Genomic DNA, 11,212 nt, shown 5'->3' with positions numbered 1-11,212 from the left:
TGTTCAGAAACAGCTGAAAAGGTGGAAGCAAGAAACTGAGGGGGATCCAGAAAGAGACCCATTAACGGCAACACTGTTTAGACATGCTGTGATTGATGCTATGCCGCCAGCTGTAAAGAGCAGGCTGGAGGATGTGGTCGGTTTAAATTCTAAAACACACAATGAGTTTTGTGATCATGTGTCTCATGCAGTGTAACAATACAGAAAAAATGAACAAAAGCTCAAAAGCCAAGAGAAAGAGTTACAGCATAAACTAACTCAATTACAGCTTGAAGAACTAACAAAGAAAAATAAGAAAAAGATTCAAGCTTCAATAAAGAAGCAGAAGAAATGACAATGATGTCTCCAGTAATTGCTCCGCAACCAACTCTTCAGTCAAGCCCACTTACAGCAGTCCCTCCAAACGCACACCCGAGCCCTGTGCCCATAATTAATGTTTATACTCAACAGCCAGGACCAATGGGATGGAGAAAAAAACCCATACCACAAGGCCAGAGAGGAAGAGGCAAGCCTTATACTGGTCCTCCAGGTGTGTGCTGGGGCTGTGGTCAGCCCGGACATAATAAAAATGACTGTCCAACCTATCCATGGCAACAGTACCCTCAAGGGGGAAGGGGGGAGAGCTGGCAACAGCCTAACTGAGGTCCAGTACAGGGCCCAGTAAACCCTTGGGGAGGCTGATCAAGAGCCTATTATGCAGATTAAAATAGAAGGAAAAAAACACACCCATGATGTTGGACACAGGTGCTTTTTTACCTTTTTAAATTTGAAATATGCCTCACATCTCCCCTTGTCTGGAAAATTTGCAAAGACAATAGGATTCTTGGGAAAAATGCAATTAATTCCAATAACAGCTCCAGTGTGTCTACAAACAAAAAATCAAAGTCTAACAATGCACATTCTGGTATCAAATCAGAACTCCTATCAATTTGTTAGGAAGAGATGCATTATGTAAATTAGGGCTACAAATTTGGTGTTCTCCAGAAGGAATATATATTGATGCAATAGGAACAGAAACACAAACAGTAGTTGCAGAGCCAAAAGCAAATGTCTATTGGATAGGACAGATAGAACCAGATGTGAGACAGACAGTCAATAAGTGGGGGAAATTTATTGAAGCACAAATTCCTGAAGCACAGCTACCAAAATCAGAATTTCATTGCACAATGATATGTGATCAACAGAGGGATGAAAAAATAGAACAGAAATGGCAGAAAGAAACAAAAGGACAGCAGATTGTGTCTCCCAGTACATCATAATAGGTAAACAGGGAGCAGCTTTAAATATACCAGATGGTGAATTTGTTAAAAAATGGTTCAGTGTAACTAATTCTGTCCCGCATATTGCATTATATGTAGGAAAGAATTATGAAGCAAAAGACTTAGGACCAATGATGAAAAAGGCAGAACAAAGCACATGGGAACAAACAGAGCATCCATTAATTTTTAATTCCGCTGACAACAACTTCATAAAAATTTTCTGTGCAACCAGTTTGCTGGGAATTCCTCAGGAAATAGTTATCGGTCAAAAGAAAGTGACACAGATGACTACAACATCTGAAGTAATAAACACAACTGAGACTGAGATATTTAAGGAAATGGAGTGTCAGGTACCAACTGAATTATGGTCTCGACATGACACAGATTTTGATTTAATAAAATCAGCAAATCCAGTAAGAGTTCAACTTAAGCCAGATGCATGTCTGCCTAGAAAAGCACAATATCCTTTACCTTTAGATGCTGAAGCAGGAACAAAGAACACTACTGAAGGTTTGGTGAAGGCAGGAGTATTAATAGAAACTACTAATTACTGGAACACTCCAATTATGCCTGTAATTAAATCAGACAAAAACAGATGGCGACTTGTTCATGATTTATGAGCAATAAATGAAATAACAGAAGATTTGCCAGCTGAAGTACTGAACCCGCACATGTTACTGACGAATGTCCATCCTGATGCCAGATACTTTACCGTAATTGAACTTTGCTCCACCTACTTCAGTGTACCGATGCAGAAGAGAGTAGGTATCTGTTTGCCTTTACATATGCAGGTAAACAATATAAATACACCAGAATTCCTCAGGGATATAAACATTCACCAAATTTATTTGATAAAATTCTTAAGGCTGATTTAGAAGATCTCATAATAGATGGTACATTATTACAATATATGGATGATTTAATTATCTGTTCTACTTCACTAGAACAATGCCACAAAGATTCAATTAAGGTATTGACAAAATTAGCATAAGTAACAAAAACAAATTACAGTATTGCCAGCCTCAAGTTGAATACTTGGGAAGATTGACTGCATTTGGTACGCGAGCCATAGCTCCAGCTCCAGCTCAATTACATGGCATAAGTAAAACACCATTGCCTCAGACAGTAGGACAAATGATGACTTTCCTAGGAATGACTGGCTTTAGTGCCGACTAGATAGAAGACTATTCTGTAAAGACAGGGCCATTGAGAGAGATCATGAAACAAGCAGGATTACAACATTTGAGCAATCCATTAAAATGGAACACAGATGCATTACTAGCATTTGAAACAATAAAAAAATAACTACAACAGGCCCCTGCCCTGGAAATGGCAGAATATGATAATATGTTTCATCTATATGTGGCAAATAGAGCTGATGGTTATGCATCAGCTGTACTGATGCAAGAGACTTGTAGTGGGAGGAAAAAACAACCTATAGCATATTACAGCACAAAATTAACAAGGCTTAGCAGCAGTATATTATGCTTATGAAAAAGCATCCACAATAACTATGGGGTACCCAGTAACTATATATACTCATCACAAAATTGTGGAATTAATAGAACAAGGGAGATTTGTCCTGACACAAGCTCGAATTCTAGCCTATACCTCATTACTCACATATCCAGATGTTACCATTAAACGATGCCATACAGTTAATCCAGCTAAATTAATTCCTTTGGCTTTTGAAGGAAAACCACATGATTGTGTGAATGAGTATTTGGCATTTACTAGATTAAGACCAGATCTTGAATCAACACCGATCCCTGAAGCAGAAGTCACTTACTTTGTAGATGGTTCTAGCTTTAGAGACCATGAAGGAAATCATACAGGATATTCAGTAGTGAAGAAAAACAAAAAAGAATTTGAATCTGTGATATCACAACATTGTGTACAGCCTTGCTCTGCTCTATCAGCAGAATTAAAAGCTCTTACAACTGCATGTCAGTTAGCGAAAGGACAAACTGCTAACATTTTCACAGATTCAGCATATGCTCATGGTGTATGTCATCTATTTGGAGCAGTGTGGAAAAAACGAGGTTTCAAAAAAAGGGATGGGACTCCCGTCCAACATAGTGAACAAATAGGGCAATTAATATCGGCTATGATGCTACCAAAAAGACTAGCAATAATCAGATGTCAGGCACACAAGAAGGGAAATGATTATGTCATTAAGGGAAACAATGCAGCGGATTTAGAAGCTAAAAAAGCTTCAGGATGTCAGGTAGCAGTATTAGCACCTGTAGTACTTATCGAACCTCAACCTCAATTGGATGATATTATTTGAATTCAACAACAAGCAAGCCCCTATGAACAATCAATGTGGCACCAAAGGGGAGCTAAAAAGACTCACAAGAGATCTGGTGTACACATGAAGGACCTATTGTTGCACCTACTTCACTTTTGAATATTCTTATTACAGATGCGCATGGTTTTGACCATTGTGCAAGGGGGGAAGTGGTAAGAAAAATTAAACAGCAAGGATATTGGTCTCCTTATTTATATGCAATGGTGGATGATTTTTTGTCCACATGTGAAGTTTGTGCCAAATACAATGTGAGAAAAGGGATAGCGACACCAATTGGCCATATTCCAGTACATGAAGGGCCCTTTAAACATTTAGTAATGGATTATGTGGAAAAGATACATGCTTGTTATCATGGACAGAGTAGAGGCAGTACCATCAACCGATTTAGCAGGTGGGTGGAGGCATTACCATCAGCAGATGTGGGAGCAGGAACAGTAATTAAATTTCTAACAAGAGAAGTAATTCCTAGATTTGGAATACCATCAGAAATAAGTTCAGATAATGGGTCGGCATTCATACAAAAAACTGTGAAACAAGTATTGCAACCAATTAAGAATAAAACAGAGACTAGGTTGCGTCTACAGACCTCAATCACAAGGGTGTGTTGAAAAATGTAATTGACTTATCAAGGCCAAAATAAACAAAATCTGTGAGAGTACTAAACTTAACCTTTTCAACAGTACGGTCCCTCATATGGGATTCTTATTTCCGTGCCCCTGGGCGTATGGTCCCACATATGGGATTTAGAACGTTCGGTGACGTCACATAACTGCCCAATTCAAACTGCGTTTTCACGCGTTGGCTGGCGCTGAGCCAGAGAGAGATGTGCACTGCTCTTGTCATATTATCACAACTATGCAGTGTTCTTAACCACATAATACATATTTTAGGTTTCAGACATTTAAATACACATAAGTACTAGTAAAACAATACATTTAGACTAAAAATACACACATGTCTATGGAAGCAACAATAATAATCCATTCAAATTTAATTTGCAGATGTGTTTTATTCATATCATGGTGTAAGTAACTATAAAGTTCACTCTATTCTTCACCCAGTTCACCGCCCACTTATTACTTGAAAAACGATAAAAACACATGAATTAAATTCCACTGACAGCAACCTACAAAACTCCATGAACTGCAGCTCGAACAAACATGGTGGTTCTCACATTACAGATCACAATCAAGATCATTTAGAAAGGTTTTTAAACGACAAAACACACTCATTTACACATATTTGTGAATCGGAATATCAGATTGTTCATGACATCGAATGCAAGTTTGTGAATATTTTAAATAAAAAATGGAAAAACTAAATAAAAGCAATCCATCTGTCATACAGTGTTATTGTAGACGTGGTGTGTCATGTGACAAGCCTGATGCGTCGCCATGGAAACAGTAAGGGGAACTTCTAAAATAACGGTCATCTTAAAAAAACTCACTCTGGGGGGACCGCTAGAAAAATAAAAACTCAACAATTAAAATAATAACAGGATTGATGCATTACCTCTTGCACTAATGAGCTATTGCATGCAAACTAACAGGAACACGCACTTAACACTGCATGAAATGCTTACAAGTCGACCCATGCCTGTGCCATATTGTAGAGGTCCCTACAAAGGACCATCTCTAGAGCGATTACAAATGGAACTTCGCTCATATATGAAGAAATTAACTGCCATACATAAAGCTATCTATTTACAGGAAAAAAGAAAAGAGCCCAGAAAGGAATCGGAGACTGCATATCCAGTTGTTCCAGGTGACCAAGTATATCTGAGGGTATTCCGGAGAAAGTGGAATCAGCCCAGGAGAGAAGGACCCTACAAAGTGATGAGAGCTACTCCAACAGCAGTCCAAGTGGAGGGAAGCACAACCTGATATCATCTAAACCACTGTACTAGAGTTCCCACGGAAAAGACAACCAGACGATGCAGGAGAAAGTAACGAAGAAAAACCAGAGACACATGATGAAGTGCAAACTAACGAGAGCACAAAGAAAGATCCACAAGAGAGAATAAGTCTGACAACATATCTGAAGACCATCTTATGCCTAATGCATCTAATAATGCAAACCCAAACGCAACCAATAGAAAGCAACCTGACTTCCCTTCAATTGACTTTCAACCTTTGAACAAAAGTGATAATGATATCAACTCAACAGAACCAATGATAATCAAAAATCGTAGAAACACTGATTATGATTTTCAAGGTGAAGTTATTAGTCAAAATGATGCATTATGGGATACAGCCCAAAATAATGAGTGGTATAAATGGGCAGCCTTTACTGCTAGAGAAACAGGAAAAGAAAATTGCTTGCTGTGCTCCAAATCTCCGTTAAACAAAGTAATAACCATACCAAATCCATATGACTACTAAAAATGTGCCAAATTTGGGAGAAACTACTGTCATTTAACAGATTTTACCAGACCATATTGTTTTGGTGAATGTCTAGGATTTTTGGGAAATCCTAAACTAAACAGATAATTTTTTAGACCACTCTGGGGATGTTGGTGTCAGTATTCAGATGTCAGCCAAAATATAAAAATTGAAAAACGGAAAGTAGAGATTCCAAAATGGTATAGCATAGATTATAAACAAGAATATGAGTGTTTCCATAAACCAAAAGGAACACAAGATGTGGGCAAATTTAAAGGAAAATGTGCTATTATTTGCTATATAGATAAGAAAAATTATTGGAAATCAGGAATTCCTTCTAGAGGTCCAGAACTTTTAGCACTCAGAAGTAACATAGCACCTGAAGAATGTGAAAATCAAACTATTTCATTACCTTCAATAGAAATTTATGAAGACTAATCATTAATAATAGCAGATTTCTTTTGGATCTGTGGAGGTGAGATATTACTGCCTTCTTTACCAGTTGTATGGAAAGGTATATGTGTAAGAGTACGATTACTTCAAGAAGTTAACATGGCACAATGGGGAACAGAACAAAGTACAAAAGTAAGGAAGACAACAGAATTAAAAGAGGTTACGAGCCAGACCCCAATGTGTATTTAGACTCAGTTGGACAACCGAGAGGAATTTCTAATGAATTCAAGGCAAGAGATGAAATAAAAACAGGTTTCGAGTCAATATTTGTTTGGATCACACCAAATAAAAATGAAGAGTGGATTAATTACATTTATTTATAATCATCAAAGATCCATTAATTATACTGATGATGCGTTAACCTTATTAGGCGACCAAGTGCACGTAACAAGTAGAATGACATGGCAAAACAGACAGGCTCTTAATTGGCTCTTGGCAGACAAGGGAGGAGTTTGTGTTATGTTTGGAGATCAATGGTGTACTTTTATACCAAATAATACTGCCGCTGGGGGAGCTTTTAGTGAAGTTATGACTAAAATTTAAAAATTAAGAGCTGAAGTTACAGCAAATGCCGGAAGAGACAAAAAAAAAATTTGGGATTGGATTGATTTGAAATTTGGAGCATGGTTTGCTAAACTGGGAATGTTTTTGGGAATTGCCATATTAGTAGGAGGATTGTTATTTTGCTGTGTATTACCTATATTAAGAACATTAATCATCAATGCTACTGCTAAGCAAATGGAAGTGATAAAAGTCCCAAATAATCAACAAATAATCACAGAAAGGAGCCTGGAGGAATATTATGAAGGATGGCTAAACAAACTAAACTTAAATGAGCAAACTTTTGATGATAGTTCTAGTGACTCTAACGAGGACGATGAAGAGGTCTAAAGATGAACCATACCCTGGGTGTAAGTGCCTGCCTAACTTCTGCCCAGGGTGGCCCTCTACGATGCATAAGGTATCTGGGCTGAAGATCAATTATTATAATCTTGTGACATTCAATGTGTTATGTTTTGTATGTATTTTTATGTCTTTTATATACAACTGTGACAACCACAGGCAAGTGCTGAACCAATTGCACGCTCATGCTTTTAACATTGTTTTCTATTAAAGAAAGGGTTTAGGGAGGCTGGATCTTTTACTCCCTCCTAGTCAAGTGTGGAGGGAGATGTTTGGTCCTGTTGCTCCACCAGAGTGAAATTACATAATCTAGTCATAGGTGATAATTCAGTGTGACTGAATTATGGAGTAGCACTCTGGATAAAAATAAGCAAATGTGAGACTTACAAAGTCTCAAAGGGGGGAAATGTAGAAGATTTTTATTAATAAGATTTTTATTAATCAAGGATAATCAATGTGAATCTAGCCATTTATAGATTCAGTTATTATTCCATTATAATCCAATAGCCTGTATGTGAAAAGAATGTGACAGCCTTGCTAAAAAATACAGATGAGAAACATCTGGAAAGACATACAAAAGGGCCTTTCTCTTTACCATTACAAGTAGAGGGCCCCTTCTGTTGGCTGCCAACTGCTCCGGTTGTGTGTTCATGGTGTGTCTGTGTTCACTGCTTTGCGTGTGCACTTTGGATGGGTTAAATGCAGAGCATGAATTCTGAGTATGGGTCAACATACTTGGCTGTATGTCACGTCACTTCCCCCTAGGGAGGAATCGAATTGTAAGCATAAGGAAAATTATGAAATATTTGGAGACACCACATAACATTCGAGAGATCTCCTTGCAAGGAACTCTCAGCTTTATTCTCCTTGAAATAAAGTCTTTTCTTCTGGAAACAAAATCCCAGACTGAGTGTGATTCTTCAGATCAGCTGCAGACGACACTACAGGTACATATTTTTCCTTCTTTCTATTAACAACTTTATTTTATTCTATTAACATTTATTTGTATTTAACAAAGATTGTGTAAATAGTCCAAAATGATTGTTCTTTATTTGAAAAGGTTTATCTGCCTACATAAAGGACATATAAAGTGTCCTAAATAATTATTTATTTTAGAACACTTTATGACTATTCTTTATTTGTGAACATTTATTTGCCATCATAAAGGTCGTGCAAACTGTCGTAAATATTTATTGTTTATTTTAGAGCATTTAATGACTGTTCTTTTGTTTGAGAACATTTATTTGCCCTCGTAAAGGTTACATTAAAAGATCAAAACCTTATTTCAGGTTTATCTGCCTTCATTAAGGCCATATTAATTGTCTTAAATGATTGTTCATTATTTTAGAACACTTATTTGTCCTCATAATGGTCATTAAACAGTTATAAAAGACTATTCTTTATTTTAGAATGTTTATCTGCCTTCATGAAGGTCATGTTAATTGTCTTAACCATTTCTTTTATTTGTGTAGCTTTTTTTTTAAATTATTCTTTAGCATTCTAATGTTCCTATTTTTTAAAAAAAAATAAATTATGTAATTTTTTACAAAACTTGATTATAAAGGTATGGACCTAGTTGAATTTATTTAATAGCAATTCTACCCCGAAATACATCTCACAATGTGTTCTTTTGTTTATTTATTAAATAGTTCACACTAGAAACAAAATATAAAAGTACAAAATATATAATTGTGAACAAATAACTAAACACAAATATATAAATAAAACAGAACAAATAACAGCAGAAACAGTACAACAAAATTCAAGATAATAAAAGATTAATTAAATAGTTCACACTAGAAGAAAATAAAGGATAATAAATAAATGTAAACAAAATGCTAAATGCAAATATAAAAAAAAATTAACAGCAGAAAGAGTAAAAGATAATAGAAAAGATTTATTAAATAGTCCACATTAGAAAAAAATATAAAATTATAAAACATGTAAATGTAAACAAAATACTGCATACAAATATTAAAAAAGAAAAATGTAAGAAACAGTATAACAAGTTTAATTTTTTTTTTTTAAAAGTATATAAATGTAAATAAAATACTAAATACAAATATTAAAATAAAACAAAAATCAACAGCGGAAGCAGTTTAACAAAATTAGCAAAGATAATAAAAGATTGATTAAATAGATCACATTTTTTAAAAATTATAAAAAAAATATACATTTAAACAAAATACTAAATACAAATATTCTAAAAAAGTATTTAAGATTCAATAGAGGACAGTTTTATTAAATAGTTCACAATAGAGACAAAAATATACAAAATACATAGAAAAAAAACACTAAATACATATAATATTATATACTAAAAACATTATATATATATATATATATATATATATATATATATATATATATATATATATATATATATATATATATATATATATATATATAAACTAAACTACTGCTGAACTACTTGCAAACAAACAGCAGAAACTAAACTACTGCTGAACTACTTGCAAACAAACACACTAATAAAAATAAAAAAAAAAATAAAATAAATAAAATAAAAAAAAAAAAATACAGTGCCAATTATTTAGGGGGAGCAAGAGACCGCTGCTCTGCCAGCCAAAGTTCCACAGTCTTGCCCTCATAACTGCTGCAAAAGGATTTGTCACAGTACCGTGAGTGTACATAATCCTTCATTTTTTGGCTGCTGACACAGAGAGCAAGTCAGTGGTTTGCATTTCTTTGGCCTTTTCTGAGGCAGGCCCTGTGCAGTGGCTTCCTCTATCTTCTTTTTCCTTCAAGCAGTTGTCCGAGGCACGTTGTCAACATTGTCTGCGGCTGCAAACCTCTTCTGCTCAGAAAGCCATTGAGAAACTGTCTTTCCAGCTGCGGTGGCACAGAAACTTTTTCCTCTGAAGAGACTGTGACCAAACTCCAGTCTCTTTGGCTGTCCGCACAATCTGCATGGATATCCCTTTGGATCTGCTCGCCGTGCAATTTCTTTGTTGTGCATTAGGGCCTTTTTGTCCTCTTCAGAACTCTTCTTTTTTCTCCAGGCTGTGGCCCTTGGTACCTGTTTAGGGCTGCATCAGCTACAGCTGTATAAGGCAAAATACACACACACACACACACACACACACACATATATATATATATATATATATAAATATAAAAATAGACATTTGTTGCTTCTTACATGAATGTATTCTTTTATATTCTTTCATAGTTTAAAGATCTCACCTGATACTCTGACATTTGAGCACTGGAGGCCACTGCTGACTGGTGGATGGGGTGGTTTGTGGAGAAGACTCTCTCTGCAGGCCTTTCCGTCTAGTGGATAGGGATGCTTGGAGAGAAGACTTTCTCTCCAGTCTTTTCTGGAACCGTCTCCTCCTTTTGATTTCCTCCAAAGAAATCATTGGAGGCCAGTGAGGTTTGTGAAATTTCTGGGTTGTTTGCTCTTTTTCGGACTCTGCCCTCTGGACTCGGAAAGCTGTGTTGTCCAGGTCCACTGAACGCCTCTGGCAGAATATCTTGCGTCGTCCCTGCTCTCTTTTCGAAATAACAGGAGGCAGTCTCTGTTTTCTGGGCATTAAATGCACAATAACACTGCCCTCTGAAGAAAATTGACTCTGAAATCAAACTGGCTGATGTCTCAAATTGTGGGGCCAAAACACTTAAGCCCCTTTCACACTGAGATTCAGGAGAATACATGGGTAACGTGTCCTGGCAGTTGTTCCCAGATCGTTAGATATTGGTTCATTCACACTGCCAGTGATTTCCTGGAATCCGTGCGTGAGTTCACACACAACCCGTAATGGTCCTGTAATGACACGTGACATCAGGATGTAACGTAATGCACAAGTTGAAAACGCTAGGCTATATTGTAACATAAATTGTAGAAAGACCAATCTAATCTTCTGCTGCCGCTCTTTCCAGTG

This window comes from Cyprinus carpio, chromosome A3 (genome assembly GCF_018340385.1).
Source record: "Cyprinus carpio isolate SPL01 chromosome A3, ASM1834038v1, whole genome shotgun sequence".
NCBI lineage: Eukaryota > Metazoa > Chordata > Actinopteri > Cypriniformes > Cyprinidae > Cyprinus > Cyprinus carpio.
This window is presented reverse-complemented; position numbering follows the sequence as displayed.